Source organism: Lygodium microphyllum, chromosome 26, assembly GCF_053477565.2.
Source record: "Lygodium microphyllum isolate KBCC chromosome 26, Lygodium_microphyllum_v1.1.10, whole genome shotgun sequence".
Taxonomy (NCBI): domain Eukaryota; kingdom Viridiplantae; phylum Streptophyta; class Polypodiopsida; order Schizaeales; family Lygodiaceae; genus Lygodium; species Lygodium microphyllum.
In genome coordinates, this window is record NC_141160.1 from 122237660 (window position 1) to 122257728 (window position 20069).

A 20069-nucleotide genomic window follows, 5' to 3' on the forward strand; every position below is an offset into this window, starting at 1 on the left:
AAAAAGCTTAGCTTTGCTTAAGCTTTTATAATTTATCGAATCACAGCGAGAGGATGTCCTCATTGGCAATGATCACGACGTTAGCATGCCGCCGTTCTGCGTTAAACAAAAAGGATTAATTCAAGCTTTTTACTCTAAAGCTTAAAGCTATAAAGCTTAAATATTTAATCCTTTTTCTCCTGCATAGAGAAAGTTCACACCGAGCTCTTCTCCGAATCAATCCTAAACTCATTTCAACCTCTCTGCAAACCCCTGTTCGTGCCTGCACTCTGATAGAGCCAAATTCCAGTAAACAGATTACTACGCAGTCTACACGGACGAAGTATAGGCTTGGAAGAAGACCATGACATCAACTTTCGTATCCATAAAGAAGAAAGATCGCAAAAATCCATTTTAAAAAAAAGGAGCAAGCCTTGTAAACTCGACATTGAGCTACGCTCATCTCGCTAACAAGATTTTGAGTGTGTGAGGTTGTTTGAACTTTTGTAAGATGTCCGATCAAAATATGAAATGTTTTATGGCGGAAGGTGATTTACCGGTGTCGTAGAGTTCACGCAAGGGCTGCAGAACACGGGTTTCAAGATACAGCAATGGAAGAGATTAACAAGAAGAAATCAAATTTTCGATGCCAAAGTACTCTATATTGTTTGTCAAGTAAAATACATGAAGTCCATGTTCAGAAAAATCTGAAGTATCTCTTAATCAGCTTTGCATCTAGGTGTTTGAGATCAGTATTGGCTTTAGCACATAGACTTGTTAAAATCTGCTGGATAGTAATCCCTAAAAAAGCTGTACATATTCAGCTTTACTTTCAGATGTTCAAGTTCAGTTTTTCCATTGTTGCACTTGACTCATTGGGTATTTTAGCATCTCCAGCAGTAGACCTTTCACTTTCTTGGATGTCATTTGCATTTCGTGCTGAACCATGCCCTGCACTAGGACTTTTGGGAATGGATGTTGGATGCCTTTTAGGTGCCAACATAGTTTCTGGCTTTATTTCTTCAGGTTTCATCAAGCTAGCAGCACCTTTGTTGCCATCCTCTGTTATGTTTGCAGGAGCAAAACTTCTCTTCAAGAGCACCGTTCGAGAGGATCTCCTTCATTCCCTAGGGATAGTGCACTTGTCACAGTTGCAAGCTTTTGCCTGAGATTGAATTCAATTATAGGCCGTACATCGTCTACACCAACCAAACTCTCCAAGAACGGGAGAAGTCCTGCCAGAGCAGAATCTGACTCATCATCGAACCAGCTCTCGATTGGAATGCCATTGTCAACCTAGAACCCAAATGCATGAGGAGAATTTTCAATTATAGCCACCTTAGCTAGGTCACGGCCCAGCACAGACAGATCCTTCATATAGTGTCCATTAAGATAAACACATGAATCCCAAAACATACAATGCCGTATCAGTTTTTTTTATTTGGATCTAGTATATTCAATAATTGCTCTGCATATACACTTTGACTCACAGTAAATACTATAATCTCAAACATTTGAGAAACTTTCTCCATGAATATTTGAAGATGAGGTCTACGCCTCACATATACAGTATACTCTTGAGAATTGAAGCTCACAAGGAAGGTGAAATCAGCATTGTCACAGTGCTCCAATGTTGAGTGCACTAGCGTTTCATCCAAATCTAATACAAGAGTGATAGGTGGAGATCGCCGTGACTGTTTTTGAAAGCAAGAAGGGTGAGCGACCTGGTTCCTCAAACCTTCACGATCTGCTTTTTCCATTTCAGAAGTACCAGTCTCAATTAGTTTTCCCTTCTCCTCTTTTAGCTGAGCGACCAAAAAACTCCTCTTTGACAAAAATAACTCTAGTTTCTTTACACCCCATAGGAGATCTTTGCACCAACTTTAATTTTGACCTTAAGGACTAATGTAGGGTATCTTTGGAGTCATGAATTGCCCCATTAACAGTCAGCTTTACGATGATCTGTGCACAAACTTCGACTTCAGCCTTGAGGATTGGGTGGCAAAATGCTCCCTCGGTGCTTCACTAGTGCTGTCAATAGCCGCGTTGAAGGATTACTTTACTCGCTTAAGCAGTTTTTGAGAGACTTCCTTCAACTCTATTTCATTAGATGATCGGCTTCCACAAAGCTTCCTTTGATTCCACAATTCCCTGCACTTTTCTTAGAGATCATCATTGAAATTATCAGCTTGATAATGTCCTTTGGCATCAGTTTTTTCATATTTTTCTAACACACACACATCATGCATCCAAACAGAAACACACACACACACAAGCAGAATATATACATTGGATGCGGGTACTGAAAAGACGGATTATCGTAATGCTTCAATCACACACAATGAATCTCATGCGAAAAAATAACACAAATGCACAACAAAAGAAATGGAGGTGTATACGGCTCGGATGCGCAGCAGCACAACATCCACCCCCTCTAAACCTGCGCATCCTCCAGATTAGCCAACTATCCAGGATCATTCAAGTCCACAAACAGGTTGAGTCCTTCATCAGTTTCTAATGGACCTGTTTCTCCATCAGCTTCATCATCCATATTCTCTACTTCTTCTGCTTGACTTTCTTCTACCTGCTTTTCTTCTGCTAATGCTTCAAGTGAATATTCTTCATCTTCTCTTCTCTTGAAAATCTTGACCCGTTTTCCAGCAATGGGCACCCTCAATACTGTTCCATCTAATTCAGCCAACTCATAGGTACCATTGTCAAAAACCTGTTTCACCTCATACGGTCCAAACTATCTTTGAACCGTTTTTCTCATGTTACTATGCTGATTCTCTAGACAACTGTCGTAGACTAGAACCCAATCTCCTTCTTTTATGGCTCTAGGCCTCAAGCGATGCCTCAAATCAAACCTGTCCTTGTTTCTGAGTCGGGCTGCCTTCAAACGATCAACTGCTAACTGCACATCTTCTGTCCTTCTCTCTAGTTGACGAATTCGAAGAGCTAGAAGCTCCTCCCTTGATAAATTCTCATGCCACGGAAGAACACTCCACGTGAGAGCACAAATTTCTGTAGGCATGATAGGGTTTTGCCCATACATCAACTCTGCAGGCATATATCCAGTAGTCACGCTATGTGTAGAGCGATCTGCCCACAATGCAAAAGGTAATAATCTCGGCCAATCTCCAATCCGACCTCTACAAGCTTTTGCCAATGCTTTAACTATTGGCGGATGTCCTCTTTCGCTCTTCCCATTTCCCTCTGGATTACAGGCAGTAGTAAGAGCCAATTTAATCCCAAGCCATGAGAAAAATTCTCTAGCTTCATCTGCATCTAGCTCTCCACGATCAGCTGTAATCTTGCCTATACATCCATACCTGCAAAATATTTCTTCCAACAAGAATTTACATACTGTAGTGGTGGTCTTCGTCCGCAAAGATGTGCTTTCAACATAGTTTGTAAGATCCTCCCTAGCCAAGACAAGATATCTCATCTGCCAAAGTCCCACTGGCAAAGTAACCAAGTCTACCACCCACTTATAATGCATACATAGTGGATAGGTCGGATGCAACTCAACACGATGCCGCACTAAAGAGTAAAGCTGGCAGTCCCTGCAAGTCTCCACAAAGTGGGAAACATCTTTATACATCCCTTTCCACCAATATCTTTCTTTGATTTTCTCATAGGTAGCCCACACACCTCTATGACCAGCCCATGAGCTCTCATGAAACTCTCACATAATCTGTATCTGCATCGCTACATCACAAACTACTCTCAAGGGCAAGCCGCCTCTCTTCTTTGGATGCTTCCAAAGAAAACCATCTTTCAAGAAATACCCATAAGCCTTCCTTCTGATTTTCTTGAATTCATCATCTGTCCAATCAGCTCTTCGAGTCAATGAACTTAGATACTGTCCAATTTGCAGCCACTCATCAACATAAAGTTCTTCAATAAAGGCTTCAACAATAGATACATGACAATCATGAACAAGAACAGAAGTTGCAAACTCTGTCTCATCATCTTCTGCAAGCATTGACTCCTCATCCTCATATCTCGCTCTAGATAGCATATCAGCAACTAGATTATCTTTCCCTACTATGTGTCAAAATTCAAGATTCAATGATATGATATAGGCAATCCACTGAAGCATTGCTATATCTGGAGTCGAACAACTAGTAATCATGCCAAGCAAAGGCAAACAATCTATTTTCACAACAACTGAAGCTCCAATAAAATACCCTTTATCACACTTTAGTGCAGTGACTACTCCCTACAGCTCTCTTTTGATCTGCGGATATCTCCTCTGTCGCTCATTAAGAACTTTAGCTCCAAAGCGGATTGCATATCTGTTTCCATCAGCATCATCCTGTCCCACTGCCCAACCTATGCCAATAGGGCTAGTATCAACTGTCAACATGATTGGCCGTCCACACTGATAATCCACCTTGCGAAGAGTAGGAGCTGACTGCAACAGCTTCTTGAGTTTACGCATGGCTTTCGAATGCTTCTCATCCCAATGAAATTTCTGCCCCTTTCGAAGCAGCTGATAGAGAACATCTGCTATGTGAGCAAAATGAGGAATCCAAATCATGTAAAATACACAAGCTCCCACAAATCTCCGCACTTCTGAAGTAGTCAAGCAATACTCTGCAATCCTGCTTATGGATACCAAATCATGTAAAATACACAAGCTCCCACAAATCTCCGCACCTCTGAAGTAGTCAAGCAATACTCTGCAATCCTGCTTATGGATACTGCAATCCTTCTAACACACACACATCATGCATCCAAACAGAAACACACACACACACACTAGCGGAATATATACATTGGATGCGGATACTGAAAAGACGGATTATCGTAATGCTTCAATCACACACAATGAATCTCATGCGAAAAAATAACACAAATGCACAACAAAAGAAATGGAGTTGTATACGGCTCGGATGTGCAGCAGCACGACACCGGAACCAACGATGGAGCAAAACTTGGACTTAATTATGATGCAACTTTAAGAGGAACAAAGAGCACGTCAAACTTTGCCAGCTCAACTGGTCACTCTTCAACGATCTATTGTCGATCAAGATGGACTCCAACTTGAAGATGTTATACGATCAATTGGTCTTTTTGCCTCATGTCGTGCAAGTCTACCTTCTTGTTTTTTGTGCAAAAGTAGAGTTATTTTGTCCTTGGGGACCTTCCGACGTGTGCTACATACACATCCAACATCCAATCTGCACACCAGAATATGTAGTTTCATCTTTAGTAGCTCGAGAGTTAGTATGGCTTCGACAAGTTCTATCAGGTATTGGCCACACTCCTCTCTCTAGCACACCACTTCGATGTGATAACCAAAGTGCTAATAGTCTTGCTAAAGACTATGTTCAACATAACAAGTCTAAACATATTACAATGCATTATCATTATGTTTGATATGAAGTAAAGAAAGGCATGATCATGATTGAACATTGTCCAAGTAATCAAATGACTGTAGATATATTCACCAAAAGACTCAATGAAACATGCTTCACTTTGCTGTGCTTGAAACTTGGAGTTGTCTTAGCTTCAATCTTTGAGAATTGATCTACTATAATATTGTAGTGCCATTGTGCATACTCCTTGTAGGCACCATACACTACACATGCACATACACCTTAGAACTCTTGGTCATCTTTGTACATACATATTCAGTTTCACTTCACATGCACACAATAATCCTTCTTGATCATATTTGTATATAGGAGTTTTGGTTTTTTCATTGTGCTCCCCAAGGGTCTTTTCATTTGTAGAGCTAGAGATCTTTATATGTGTTGGGGTGTTGGAGCTATATATAGCTCACCCTATCTAGACTAGGTTTCACACACACACACACACACACACACACATATATGTAGATTGTGATAAATATGAAATAGTCTTTGGGAGTATACATGGTGTGTTTCCTCTCTCTCTCTCTCTCTCTCGTGCATATTTACATATATTCTCTCTCTACATTTCAATACTTATATGCGATGAAAGTACATGAAATAAGATTTCTTTTGACATATGGCATGCTTGATTTCGACTAGCCCATAAAAAGTTATCTTGATTTTAATATAATATGAGGGTTTGTAGTAGACAACATATCTACTATTTGCAAGAGTCTTTTCATGAAGCTTTTATGGCCAAGCTCATTACTTTATGATCTATATTGTATATATATATATGAAATTGGTCCTTTACTTTGAATCTAATCCATTTCATGAAGACTTTGCAAGATCCACGCATCCTTATAATGATTCTAACATAGTAGTACTGAGAGCTCGTTTGGGGGGGGTGGGGGGGAGAGGAGTCACCATATATATATCCTCTACATCATGTACGTTCTGGGGGTTCACTATATATATATTCACTACATCATGTGCATTCTCTACTTTATGAGCTATATTGGATGTATATATGATATTGGTCCTTTACTTTGAATCTAATCCATTTCATGAAGACCTTTCAAGGTCCACACATCCTTATAATGATTGTAACATAGTAGTACTGAGAGCTCGAGGGGTTCACTATATATATATATATATATATCCTCTACATGACATGCATTCAAGGCCTATTTATAAATATCCATATTTGTGATTTTTTCCTAAATAAAACAAAACAATTTTCTATTCAATAGTTGGTCGCATCTGCATTTACTTGAAAAGGAAACTGATCATAACCTGAATACAAGTCACCTAGAGAATAGATGGCTTGTCCTGCAAAAGCCTCAGCAAATTCATCCACAACTGGACCTGTTCCCACATTCCTGATTGTCACTTTGTTCATGGGTTGCATATCCTGAATAAATCTCAAAGTACCATTCTTCTTTGGTACAGTAAACCACCTATTAGAATAGGGCGCAGAAGAGGGTTCCAAAATCCCCATCTTAATCTTCTCATTCAGCAACTCTATCAGCTTTGGCAAGTGTGCTTTAGGCACAGGTATAGGACGTATATTCCACGGTACATGAGGGACAGTGAAGATGGCCATAGGTGCAACCAATTCGGGATTAATGCAGCCAATTTCATGAGGAAAGAAAGCAAATGCCTTACCATGACGTCCAAGCATCTCTCTAAAACATTCTTTTTCCACTGGAAGCAAGAAATCATCATTTCCAATCTTCAATTCTGCAAGAGTTTCAGCTGTAAATTTATGTCCAATATTTGCAGGATCTCTCAACATAGGCTGCTTCATAGCTTTTTCTATCTGCTCATCACTATCAGGAGGAAGCGGCCCTGCAAACCAGCTTAACCTTCTTATCAACTGTTTTATACTTCGTGTCAACCTTGGCATCAGTCAGTCACTCTTTTCTTTGCTGTAATTTCTACAAATTTTTAGCAACTCTCAACTCTGTTGGTTTGCTGAAAGATTTCAGCCCTTTGCTCTATGGACTGAATGGGTGCGGCCTGAAACTCTGTATGCTGAAATTTTTCAGCATTAAACTCTGTTGGCTGAATGAATTCAGCCCTCGGCTCTATGGATTGCATGGGTGCAGCCTCATACTCCATATGCTGAATTTTCCCAGCATTTAACTCTGTTGGCTGAAAGGTTTCAACCCTCTGCAACTCTGTAAGCTGATCAAGATCAGCCATAAATTCAGTTTGCTGAGTTTTCTCAGCCTCTAACTCTGTTTTCAGCATAAAATCAGAAATTTCCTGAAACATATCCAAGGTTTGCACAGGTATGATCTTTGAACCCTTATATACATCAGTTTTCAGCATTGTTCCCATCTCAAACAATGTATCTACATAAGACATCCCTTCATACAGTTCATCTACATGCTCTTCTGCTTGCAAAATACCTGCAATCTTCAACTCTTTCTCCTTATGACCAATGTACTGCCTGGCAGCTCTAGGCAAATCTGAAATTCTCTGATAACTCACTGAACTATCTGAAGAAAAACCAACAAAATTAGTGGAGAAAGACTGGCTGCCAGGAGGCGAGATCTCCTCTTTTCTTCGCTTCGTACCACTGGCGTCTCGCAAGACAGCGGTACCTAATGAAAATCCAACTCCTTCGCAGGTAGTGGTGCCTCACGCAAGGAGTCCCTGTTTCTCGGATGATTTACCCCAACAGTCATAAACTGAACAGCTCGCATACCATCCTTACTGCGTATCCGTGCATAAGCTGAGCCGTCATCCATCACTTTTGTCTCCATTCTTGCTTCTGTAATGAAAGGCTGTCCAAGAATAATCGGATAAGAGCAAGAATCCTGAACAAAGCAATGATAATCCTCTTCAACATTACCAATAGAAATTCTGATACTCGGACAAGCAGCATACATATCACCAGAAGTATTATTGGCGGCTCTCATGCGCCAGCCATGATCTGCATCCATAGGCCACTTGCCACTTTCATAAACTCCTCGAGCAATAAGATTAATCTCAGAACCATGATCGACTAAAGTGACCAAAGGAATCTGTTTCTCTCCAATCCTTACCACCGTCTCAGTGGTTGCTCTAGCCCAATGACTTCGTGAAAAATGGCTGCGAAGAATGAGAATAGGGGTATCATCATCTTCATACTGCATAGGCTGAACTATTTTCTCCAATTGCGGATTGACAGAAGCATTCTCAACCATCACTGTATCATCATGCTCTTCCCCAAGAGCTCCATGCCATAATCCTTGTAAAGTAGGTCCTTCCATCGCATGTCGTTTCCTCCGCAAAAGATCATGCATCTGATCCTGTATTTCTCTTCTAGCAATCCCAAGAGCTTCTCCAACAGTAAAAGTGACTTCACTATTCAAAATTCTTTCATGAAAAATCTTACTCATATTCGTCTGCATATCAAGATCTGACAAGAGCTTGAATCCTGGCTCCTTTCTTGGTTGCCTCTTCTCTTTCATCTGCTTGTCTCCCATAGGTTGTTCAGGACTTGATTGAGCTGGAGAACTTGACATAGGTGGAGCTGTAACAGGTGGTGAAACAAAGTCACCCCCTCTAGTCTTTTTGGAGGTGTTGGGACCCTCCTCATCTCTTCTTCTCTTTTCCTCAAACATGGCATCTAAATCCTGTGTTTTCGCCATATAAGCAAAAATAGAATACCTGTCAACAGGCAAATCCCATCCGTTTATCCTCGAATGCTGGAGCCCAGACAAGTCATAGTAGATGCCCGAACTTTCCCTCTTCTCACTATCTCCAAGGCAGAGGACCATAAAGCAGAGTCTCCATCTGATTTCTGCTCAAGTTGGACTCCATAAGCTGAAGCATCTCCTCTAACACTCACATAAGCTGATCGCGCAACCATATCATCAACGAGCTTCTTCATGCCTCCCTTACCAAAGTTCGTGTCAAGAGGAGCACCAATTTCTGTCAGCCATATCTTCCCATCTTGTCCCCAGAACACTACATTCTTCTTACGCGCTTCCTGAAAAGCATCACAATCTCTGCAGTGTTGGTGCTCTGTACTATCGCACCAAATACATCGTCTCCCTTTTCTTTGACCAGCTGGAAAAGTAGTCACTGGAGCAGGTGCTACAGTAGATACTGACATAAGTTGCTCCTTTAACTTACCAACTTCAGTTTTGACTGCTTCAATCGTCAAATCTGCCAAGCCTTTAATAACATCATCTACAGATAAGGGCACTAGAGCAGCAGGAACTGGTGGATTTACAATAGGAGAAGTAGGCTTAGGCATAGAACTTGCAGCAGGGGTAGAAGAAGAAGTCTCCAAGGATTTTTCAGAAACAGATCCTGTATTACGATGCAATCGTACTCTCCTGCGCTGTTTCTTAACAAGAGCATTCACAGCATCAATGACATGTCTCCACTCGGTCTTTAAACCTGAATCAGTAGCTTGATCTTCCAAAAGATCATCCAACTTTTCCTGTAAATCAGCATCAATGGCTTGTAAAAATAATTCCACTTTTTGCATCTCCAAAGCTTGCTGCTCAGTTCCATCCAACTGATCATAACGGCTCTCAAACTCTCGCAGAAGGGCGGTAACTGAAAGTCCCTTATTAGGCATAGAAACCCATGCTAAGAAATTCCTGCGGTTCATAAGACCTGTATCCTCCAGGAAATATTCATCTTTTAATGCCTTCTTAAACTCTGCCCAACTAGCATGTGTTTTTTGAATTTCTGAAATTCGGACTTCAAGAGCGCGCACCACGATCCGCAAGAAGTAGCGGCTCCAAACATCTTGAGAAACCCCAAAAAACTTCATCTTTTCTTCATACAAATGCAGGTAAGTTGACACTTGTTGACCATTAAACTGCTTCATCTCCTGTTGGACAGCTTTCAAGGCATCCATGGCATCACTACCACGTTTCGCGTGAGCTTGTTGCTGCATATAGGTTGTAAATGACTGAAACAGGTTCTTCATGACATTGTCATCTGTCATCTCTTCTTGCGAGTCTCCCATCTTGTTGAAAAGTGACGCAACACTTTCACACCGGGTTCACCAGAAATGTCGTAGAGTTCACGCAAGGGCTACAGAACACGGGGTTCAAGATACAACAATGGAAGAGATTAACAAGAAGAAATCGAATTTTTGATGCCAAAGTACTCTATATTGTTTGTCAAGTAAAATACATGAAGTCCATGTTTAGAAAAATCTGAAGTATCTCTTAATCAGCTTTGCATCTAGGTGTTTGAGATCAGTATTGGCTTTAGCACATAGACTTGTTAAAATCTGCTGGATAGTAATCCCTGAAAAAGCTGTACATATTCAGCTTTACTTTCAGATGTTCAAGTTCAGTTTTTCCATTGTTGCACTTGACTCATTGGGTATTTTAGCATCTCCAGCAGTAGACCTTTCACTTTCTTGGATGTCATTTGCATTTCGTGCTGAACCATGCCTTGTACTAGGACTTTTGGGAATGGATGTTGGATGCCTTTTAGATGCCAACACAGTTTCTGGCTTTATTTCTTCAGGTTTCATCAAGCTGGTAGCACCTTTGTTGCCATCCTCTATTATGTTTGCAGGAGCAAAACTTCTCTTCAAGAGCACCATTCGAGAGGATCTCCTTCATTCCATAGGGATAGTGCACTTGCCACAGTTGCAAGCTTTTGCCTGAGATTGAATTTTTTGGCAATCATAGGCCGTACATCATCTACACCAACCAAAATCTCCAAGAACGGGAGAAGTCCTGCCAGAGCAGAATCTGACTCATCATCGAACCAGCTCTCGATTGGAATGCCATTGTCAACCTGGAACCCAAATGCCTGAGGAGAATTGTCAATTATAGCCACCTTAGCTAGGTCACGGCCCAGCACAGACAGATCCTTCATATAGTTTCCATTAAGATAAACACATGAATCCTGAAACATACGATGCTGTATCAGTTTTTTTTCTTCGGATCTAGTATATTCAATAATTTCTCTGCATATACACTCTGACTCGCAGTAAATACTATAATCTCAAACATTTGAGAAACTTTCTCCATGAATATTTGAAGATGAGGTCTGCGCCTCACATATACAGTATACTCTTGAGAATTGAAGCTCACAGGGAAGGTGAAATCAACATTGTCACAGCGCTCCAATGTTGAGTGCACTAGCGTTTCATCCAAATCTAATACAAGAGTGATAGGTGGAGATCGCCGTGACTATTTTTGAAAGCAAGAAGGGTGAGCGACCTGGTTCCTCAAACCTTCACAATCTGCTTTTTCCATTTCAGACGTACCAGTCTCAATTAGTTTTCCCTTCTCCTCTTTTAGCTGAGCGACCAAAAAACTCCTCTTTGACAAAAATAACTCTAGTTTCTTTACACCCCATAGGAGATCTTTGCACCAACTTTAATTTTGACCTTAAGGACTAACGTAGGGTATCTTTGGAGTCATGAATTGCCCCATTAACAGTCAGCTTTACGATGATCTGCGCACAAACTTCGACTTCATCCTTGAGGATTGGGTGGCAAAATGCTCCCTTGGTGCTTCACTAGTGCTGTCAATAGCCCCGTTGAAGGATTCCTTTACTCACTTAAGCAGCTTTTGAGAGACTTCCTTCAACTCTATTTCATTAGATGATCGGCTTCCACAAAGGTTCTTTTGATTCCACAATTCCCTGCACTTTTCTTAGAGATCATCATTGAAATTATCAGCTTGATAATGTCCTTTGGCATCAGTTTTTTCATATTTTTCTAACACACACACATCATGCATCCAAACAGAAACACACACACACACTAGCGGAATATATACATTGGATGCGGATACTGAAAAGACAGATTATCGTAATGCTTCAATCACACACAATGAATCTCATGCGAAAAAATAACACAAATGCACAACAAAAGAAATGGAGTTGTATACGGCTCGGATGTGCAGCAGCACGACACCGGAACCAACGATGGAGCAAAACTTGGACTTAATTATGATGCAACTTTAAGAGGAACAAAGAGCACGTCAAACTTTGCCAGCTCAATTGGTCACTCTTCAACGATCTATTATCGATCAAGATGGACTGCAACTTGAAGATGTTATACAATCAATTGGTCTTTTTGCCTCATGTCGTGCAAGTCTACCTTCTTGTTTTTTGTGCAAAAGTAGAGTTATTTTGTTCTTGGGGACCTTCCGACGTGTGCTACATACACATCCAACATCCAATCTGCACACCAGAATATGTAGTTGCATCTTTAGTAGCTCGAGAGTTAGTATGGCTTCGACAAGTTCTATCAGGTATTAGCCACACTCCTCTCTCTAGCACACCACTTCGATGTGATAACCAAAGTGCTAATAGTCTTGCTAAAGACTATGTTCAACATAACAAGTCTAAACATATTACAATGCATTATCATTATGTTTGATATGAAGTAAAGAAAGGCATGATCATGATTGAACATTGTCCAAGTAATCAAATGATTGTAGATATATTCACCAAAAGACTCAATGAAACATGCTTCACTTTGCTGTGCTTGAAACTTGGAGTTGTCTTAGCTTCAATCTTTGAGAATTGATCTACTATAATATTGTAGTGCCATTGTGCATACTCCTTGTAGGCACCATACACTACACATGCACATACACCTTAGAACTCTTGGTCATCTTTGTACATACATATTCAGTTTCACTTCACATGCACACAATAATCCTTCTTGATCATATTTGTATATAGGAGTTTTGGTTTTTTCATTGTGCTCCCCAAGGGTCTTTTCATTTGTAGAGCTAGAGATCTTTATATGTGTTGGGGTGTTGGAGCTATATATAGCTCACCCTATCTAGACTAGGTTTCACACACACACACACACACACACACATATATGTAGATTGTGATAAATATGAAATAGTCTTTGGGAGTATACATGGTGTGTTTCCTCTCTCTCTCTCTCTCTCGTGCATATTTACATATATTCTCTCTCTACATTTCAATACTTATATGCGATGAAAGTACATGAAATAAGATTTCTTTTGACATATGGCATGCTTGATTTCGACTAGCCCATAAAAAGTTATCTTGATTTTAATATAATATGAGGGTTTGTAGTAGACAACATATCTACTATTTGCAAGAGTCTTTTCATGAAGCTTTTATGGCCAAGCTCGTTACTTTATGATCTATATTGTATATATATATATGAAATTGGTCCTTTACTTTGAATCTAATCCATTTCATGAAGACTTTGCAAGATCCACGCATCCTTATAATGATTCTAACATAGTAGTACTGAGAGCTCGTTTGGGGGGGGGGGGGGGGAGAGGAGTCACCATATATATATCCTCTGCATCATGTACGTTCTGGGGGTTCACTATATATATATTCACTACATCATGTGCATTCTCTACTTTATGAGCTATATTGGATGTATATATGATATTGGTCCTTTACTTTGAATCTAATCCATTTCATGAAGACCTTTCAAGGTCCACACATCCTTATAATGATTGTAACATAGTAGTACTGAGAGCTCGAGGGGTTCACTATATATATATATATATATATATATATATATCCTCTACATGACATGCATTCAAGGCCTATTTATAAATATCCATATTTGTGATTTTTTCCTAAATAAAACAAAACAATTTTCTATTCAATCTATAAAAAATCCCTTTATATTACACCATTCTATATGAAAAAAAATAAAAAAATGGTATTTTAAAAATACCTTATTTAAACCCATGTGATACACATATATATTCATGAGTGACCTTATTGAGACTGAGAGAGGGGGAGAGAGGGGGGGGGGGGGGGGGGGGGGATCACTCACAAAAATGTAACAGATCGTGTGGTTTTAAAAAAGGGTTTTTAAAAAAACAAAATTTATAGATGTTTTACATACAAAAGGATGTTATATAAAGGGGTCATCTATAGGTTGAATATAAAAGGGGCATGTTTTATTTCTAAAAAATTTAGAAACAAGGGTATTTTTTGAATAGGCCTTGCTTGAATACACCTGATATAGAGGGTTTACATATGATGAATACCCTAAGATTAGTACTTTATTGTTTCCATTCTTGGAGCCATTTGTATTAGGCCCCTTTTTTTGTTTGTGAGGGCAGAAATCATTAGGTAGGGATGGTTTATAAATAAGTAAAAATGACATTTTTATTTTCAAAAATAATTAGAAAATTCTTTGGTTACACTAGTGTAAGTATATAAGATATAAGAGGCTTATTTTCCTCATCATATTGAGTAATAAATATGCCTCTTTCATCTTCAACCTTCATCTTCATACCTTAAATGGTATCCACTGCTTTCTCTTTCTCTTTTCTATATTTCTTTTCATGCTCTAGTCTTCCTCTCTCCTCTACACCATCTTTCTCTCTCTTCTTTGTATTTTCTTTCTCTTATCAAGCCTCTCTCTTACATCATATCTAGCCATGAGTTTGCATTATCCATTGATAATACATAAGTAGCTAACAACGTGATGGCTTTATATGTTTATAAATCTTTCTACTCTTTCTTTTTAAAAAGGAACATGAGTTTACCAATGGTAATATATTATCATGACTCACTTTCTATGATCATGAACATTATGATTATGTGAATATTAGATTGACCTATTTATTGATTTTTCATATATGCATACCTTAAAATGGGTTGTTAACTAGCTTAGTTCCTCATTTTATATACTTATAAGAGGGTTTTCGAAATGCCATATAGATGCATGTATATCATGCTTTGAATCAATATATAATTACATGGAAGTTTCTACATATGGGAATATTACTATTCTTATGATTTATGAGTATGAAAAATTTGATAAGCATTTGTCATAGGCTGGGTGATAAGCATCCAACATTTCATATCTCTTCTCATGATGAAGGAATTCATTCCAACACACTTTGTGGATGGGTTATTAGTATAGTATTGAGATTAACTTGGAGGGATCACTATATGTATACCCTCTATATCATATGCATTTCAAGGCCTATTTATAAAATTTCCTTATTTGTGAATTATTCATGAATACAAACAATCATTTTTTATTCAATATGCAAATAATTCCTTTATATGGCATCCTTATGTATGTAAAAAGTGTGTAAAAATTGTATTTGAAAAATCTGTTTTATTTAGATCCATGCCCCCCGCCCATAATGATCCCTTGATGATAGTTCCTCTAAGAATATATGACAACAAAGAAAGACATTGAAATGGAAATTTTTATGAAATCAAGGATGTCACAAATCTTATCCTTTTAACTTATGGAGAACTAGTGACCTACCATACTCATGGTTCTAAAAAATAATGTTGGCTAGGGAGATTAATATAATTGATATTAAATATTGCTTACTCAAGCTATTTTTTCAAGCGATTTTGGTCATGAAGTCTTAATATATCACCAGCTCATTAGCTAATGGAGCATTTTACTAGTTTGGTTCCAAATACCATATTGAAGTATTCTTAGGCTCTTGATTTTCTTGTTTTACAAAGATAATAGCGTCTAAAGTGGAATGTCTTATAGAATTGCATTTAAAATGATTATTCAATCATCAAATTTGTTAACACCCACCTTGATGCATGCTCAATAACCAATTGCCACTATCATCAAAGATGTGGTGTGCTTACAAAGTTACTTTGCCTCCCCTAAGTCCCCTATCATACTCATAAGTATGTGATGTGACATAATCAAGATGTAAGCAAATGACTTTGGATTGATTTGGAAAGTTGTCCCCTTAGATACATCATTGGTGCCAATGGTGGACATTACAACTATGATTTAGAATAAATGTCAATTGGACTTAGATACGTGATGGGATTCGGTTGAATCATGATTTTAGAGTGGCTTTCTTGCATAATTTTATTGATTGGAATAGCAATCTTTTTTTGAATGACCAAAGAATCTACAGATTGTACTTTGATGTTTGATTTGTTTCTATAGTTCTTTCCTTCATGATTACTTAATCCACAATGATTGTATTTAATGATTGAATCACCTTTTCTTATAGATATGAAGACATTGTTGTGAGTAGTGGTGTTGAAGTGCTCTTAATGGGTTTAATATTATTCTCTCTCTCTTGTAAGGATGCCTCAATGTTGTATAGCTTTAAGTCATCCATAATAGAAATGTTTTGACTAGGGTAAAAAATAGGGGTGAATTTTAGCCCACAAGGCTATTTTTTGGAGGTTTTCGTGCTCATCGAGCTAAATTTTAAGGCTTGAAAACTCAAAAAATAGCCCTTATATACAAAAATTATATATATTTGGCCCAAGCTGTGCCCAAAAATAGCTTAAATATAGGGTTTTCTCGTAGTATTCACCCAATTTTCTAATCTCTTCACCATTGATTAGCCAAACATTCAGCCACCTAGCTACAAACAAAAAATCATCATAATTTTTACCCTAGTTGACTTAAGTCTCATAACCTTCTACATCATAACTTGCTAAGAGAATAACTTTAGCCTCATCTTCATTAAATATACTTTTTAGAATAACCGATCGTGGTCTAATACTCTTATATTTGTTCAAGTGACTTGTAATATTTTCTTTTGGGTTGAATTTAGATTATTGAGTTGCATTAGTAATTTCACCTTAGAGTTCTTGGATTAAGTCCCAAACACTTTGTTGAGTTCCTCCCATGCTATCTTTGCACCTAGAATACTATCAATGTCATGTATGCATTCATCTCCCAATTGTATAGTTGTATATCTTCATCCTCTTCTCCAAAGCTTGTTGTTGTGTCTCTCATGTCCCATAGCCTTTTTAACATGAGTAGACACATCATTATCTTTGCACTTAGAATACTATCAATGTCATGTATGCATTCATCTCCCAATTGTATAGCTATATATCTTCATCCTCTTCTCCAAAGCTTGTTGTTGTGTCTCTCATGTCCCATAGCATTTTTAACATGAGTAGACACATCATCTTGGATTGCCATGTGTGGAATCCAAATCTTGTGAATTAATTAATGGCATCTTGAGTTGACGATACTTAACAAAGAGGTCTTATTGGGATTATAGATTAATGCCCAACAATGTCTAACTCTTTACAAACAAGTGAGTAAATGAGAGGCCTATTGGTTTTGAGAATGTTTAGGCTCAATTTTGGATTGGGTAAGAGTTGCAATGTGAATAAGACTCAGAGAAAACCAATTTGATCAATACAAGTATGAAAGTAGTTTTGAGAGGGGACCTTGTTATAGAAGATTTAAGTAAATGTTGAAAAGTGAGAATGAATCACAATAGAGATATGGCAGGACAATAGTATGCTTGGATGATGACTATTCAACTTAACCTTAATGAGGTTAATTGAAGGGGTGCACTTACCTTAATTAGATGACAACATTATCAACAAGTGGCACAAATTTTAGTAGCATGTGGCAGCAATTTTTAGCGCGTGTGGTTGGAAACATGAGTAGCAATACACACTAAACATCACCATTAAAGCTAATGCAGTGTGTGGTTGGAAACATCAACAATAGTATGGACTGAACATTGCCATTAAAGCAATACATTAGCAACACACCCAATGGTAGAAAGAGATAGAATTCTTGAACTAGAACCAAAAAAGAAAAGATGCTAGGGCAAGAAAATTTGAGAGGGAAAACTTCATGGAATGGCCTTGCAATTGGTAGAGGTGAAACACTTGTAGAGACAATAGCAAATTATGTACTCCTTTAGTACGACAATGGCATGTTGTGAGGCAATCATTTATCTATGTAGAATTCTATGAGCAAGATAAGGCTAAGTGGCCATAGATGTGTGGATATAATGTTGAGAACAATTGCTCCTAACATTAGTTTTTTACTTAAGGAGATTCAACTAAAAGTATATTTTGTTCTAAGAGTGTGATGCTGAATTAGACTCTTTAGCTATTGAATGTACGAAGTGGTGTTTTATTACATTTAGATAATACAATTGATTTGATAATTATTCTTTGGTTTAGGTTTTTCTAGATTCCTAGTCGGTAGGACATGCAAACAACTAGGTCTAATATTGATACATGCAATATGCATCAACATGGATGGTTCTAGCCATGCTTTTTATATAAATGCAAGTAATAGTTGGACCCTTCATTTTCTAAGGTCTAGAAAAGCTACTTTCCTAGGAATTCTTTAGACCAGACGATGCTTTCTTTTTTTACCATTGAAACCTTTTTGTCAATTGAATCTAGCTCATACATTTGTATGTCCTCATGAACAATACATATGTTTAAAATAAACATTACTTAATGATTTAGGCAATCCAAATGTTTGAGTTTAATCTATATTGTCAATTATTTATTTTTAATTATTATTGATGGTTCCATTATATTGATGAGGGGATACTTTACTCAAATGCACATACATATGTGTGTGTATTAGCATATACATGCACATATGTGCTCTCTCTCTCTCTCTCTCTCTCTCTCTCTCTCTCTCTCTCTCTCTCTCTCTCTCTCTCTCTCTCTCTCTCTCTCTCTCTCTCTCTCTCTCTCTCTCTCTCTCTCAACGTATACACATGAAATTGAAACAACAATAGAGTGAATTTGTGGAAATCATAGTGAAATTATAAGGAGTGTGCAAAAAAAAGGCAAGTATAGTAATGTTTAAGTCTTTGTCATTTTTATTTATGATTTGTTTTCCATCTAAATTTAATAAACACGATATATATGCAATATAATGGTCTATAAGCAAGCTAAATAGTGAAAGGCTCTTGATATGCTAGTTTGCATCACAAATTTAGTGATGTCCTCATCTATAATAAGGCAACTTGATTGGACATTCCAATATTGTTGGTCTACTACCAACTTTTCTACCAAAGAATTTCGCTATGAACATGAATATCCACTACTTTCACATGTGATTACTAACTATTACATGTGGAACTACACACTTCCTTGAGGTCTTTAGAGTTCCATTGTCTTCCTTTAACTTTTTGAGGCAATCGATGTTCGGAAAAACTATGTCTTGGAGTCAATGTAAAAGCCTTCAACCTTTACAATTTGCAAAGCATGCTTTGTAAGTTTTGCAAGAAATTTTCATAATATTGTAAGTAAAGTAATTGTATTTTGAAGAGATTTGAATGTTTCTCTTCAAATATTTGAAGCCTCAAGGTATTCTTTTGGAACTTTACCAATTCACCTTATAACATGAAACCTCGTTTTTTCGCGAACACGTCATGTCTGCCAAGTGCGCATCGATGCTCGTCACCAGCCCGATAAAGCGTCACGCAGAGCTTTTACAGGGACGTGATGTGACGAAATACTGAAAGTGATGGAATGAGGACATTCAGCAGCTGGCTTGATACGGCGGGCTGGTTGGCCTCTCAGAAATGCACCCAAGAGAAGATTCACGTGTGCATGGCCGAGGAGGACCCGTGTGATATCAGCCACACATGGAGCGCGCCTGGTGGGGCAGAGACGAGGCGTGAAGCACGCAGGAGGAAAAGAGAGAGAGCGCAGCGCCATCACGGAAAAAGGAAGAGGGATATATGTCATCGCCATCGCTGTCATCGCTACTAGTCGTAGCTTAACGCTACCCAGCAATCGCATTTACTGGGTCCTGGCTGGCTGGCTACTGGGATCAACGGTCGTGGGTGCACGCCTTTTAACAGACGACATCCCTGCCGTCCCCCCCTGGCAAACCAGTCAGTAGCCCGGTAGCGTTGTGCATGAAGGAGCTGTAAGGGCCAATGACTGTTACACACAGTCATTGGCCCTTACTACTTCGTGCAAGATCACATAGGCATTGGCCCTTACTACTTCCTGCAAGGCTGCACAACGCTACCGGGCCATGCCCTA

General features: G+C 38.6%; 1 pseudogene; it reads right to left on the reverse strand.

The window, feature by feature from the left end:
- Positions 1 to 811: 811 nt before the first annotated feature.
- On the reverse strand, positions 812 to 19736 carry LOC148013756 (uncharacterized; annotated as a pseudogene).
- Between the last annotated feature and the right edge of the window lie 333 nt (positions 19737 to 20069).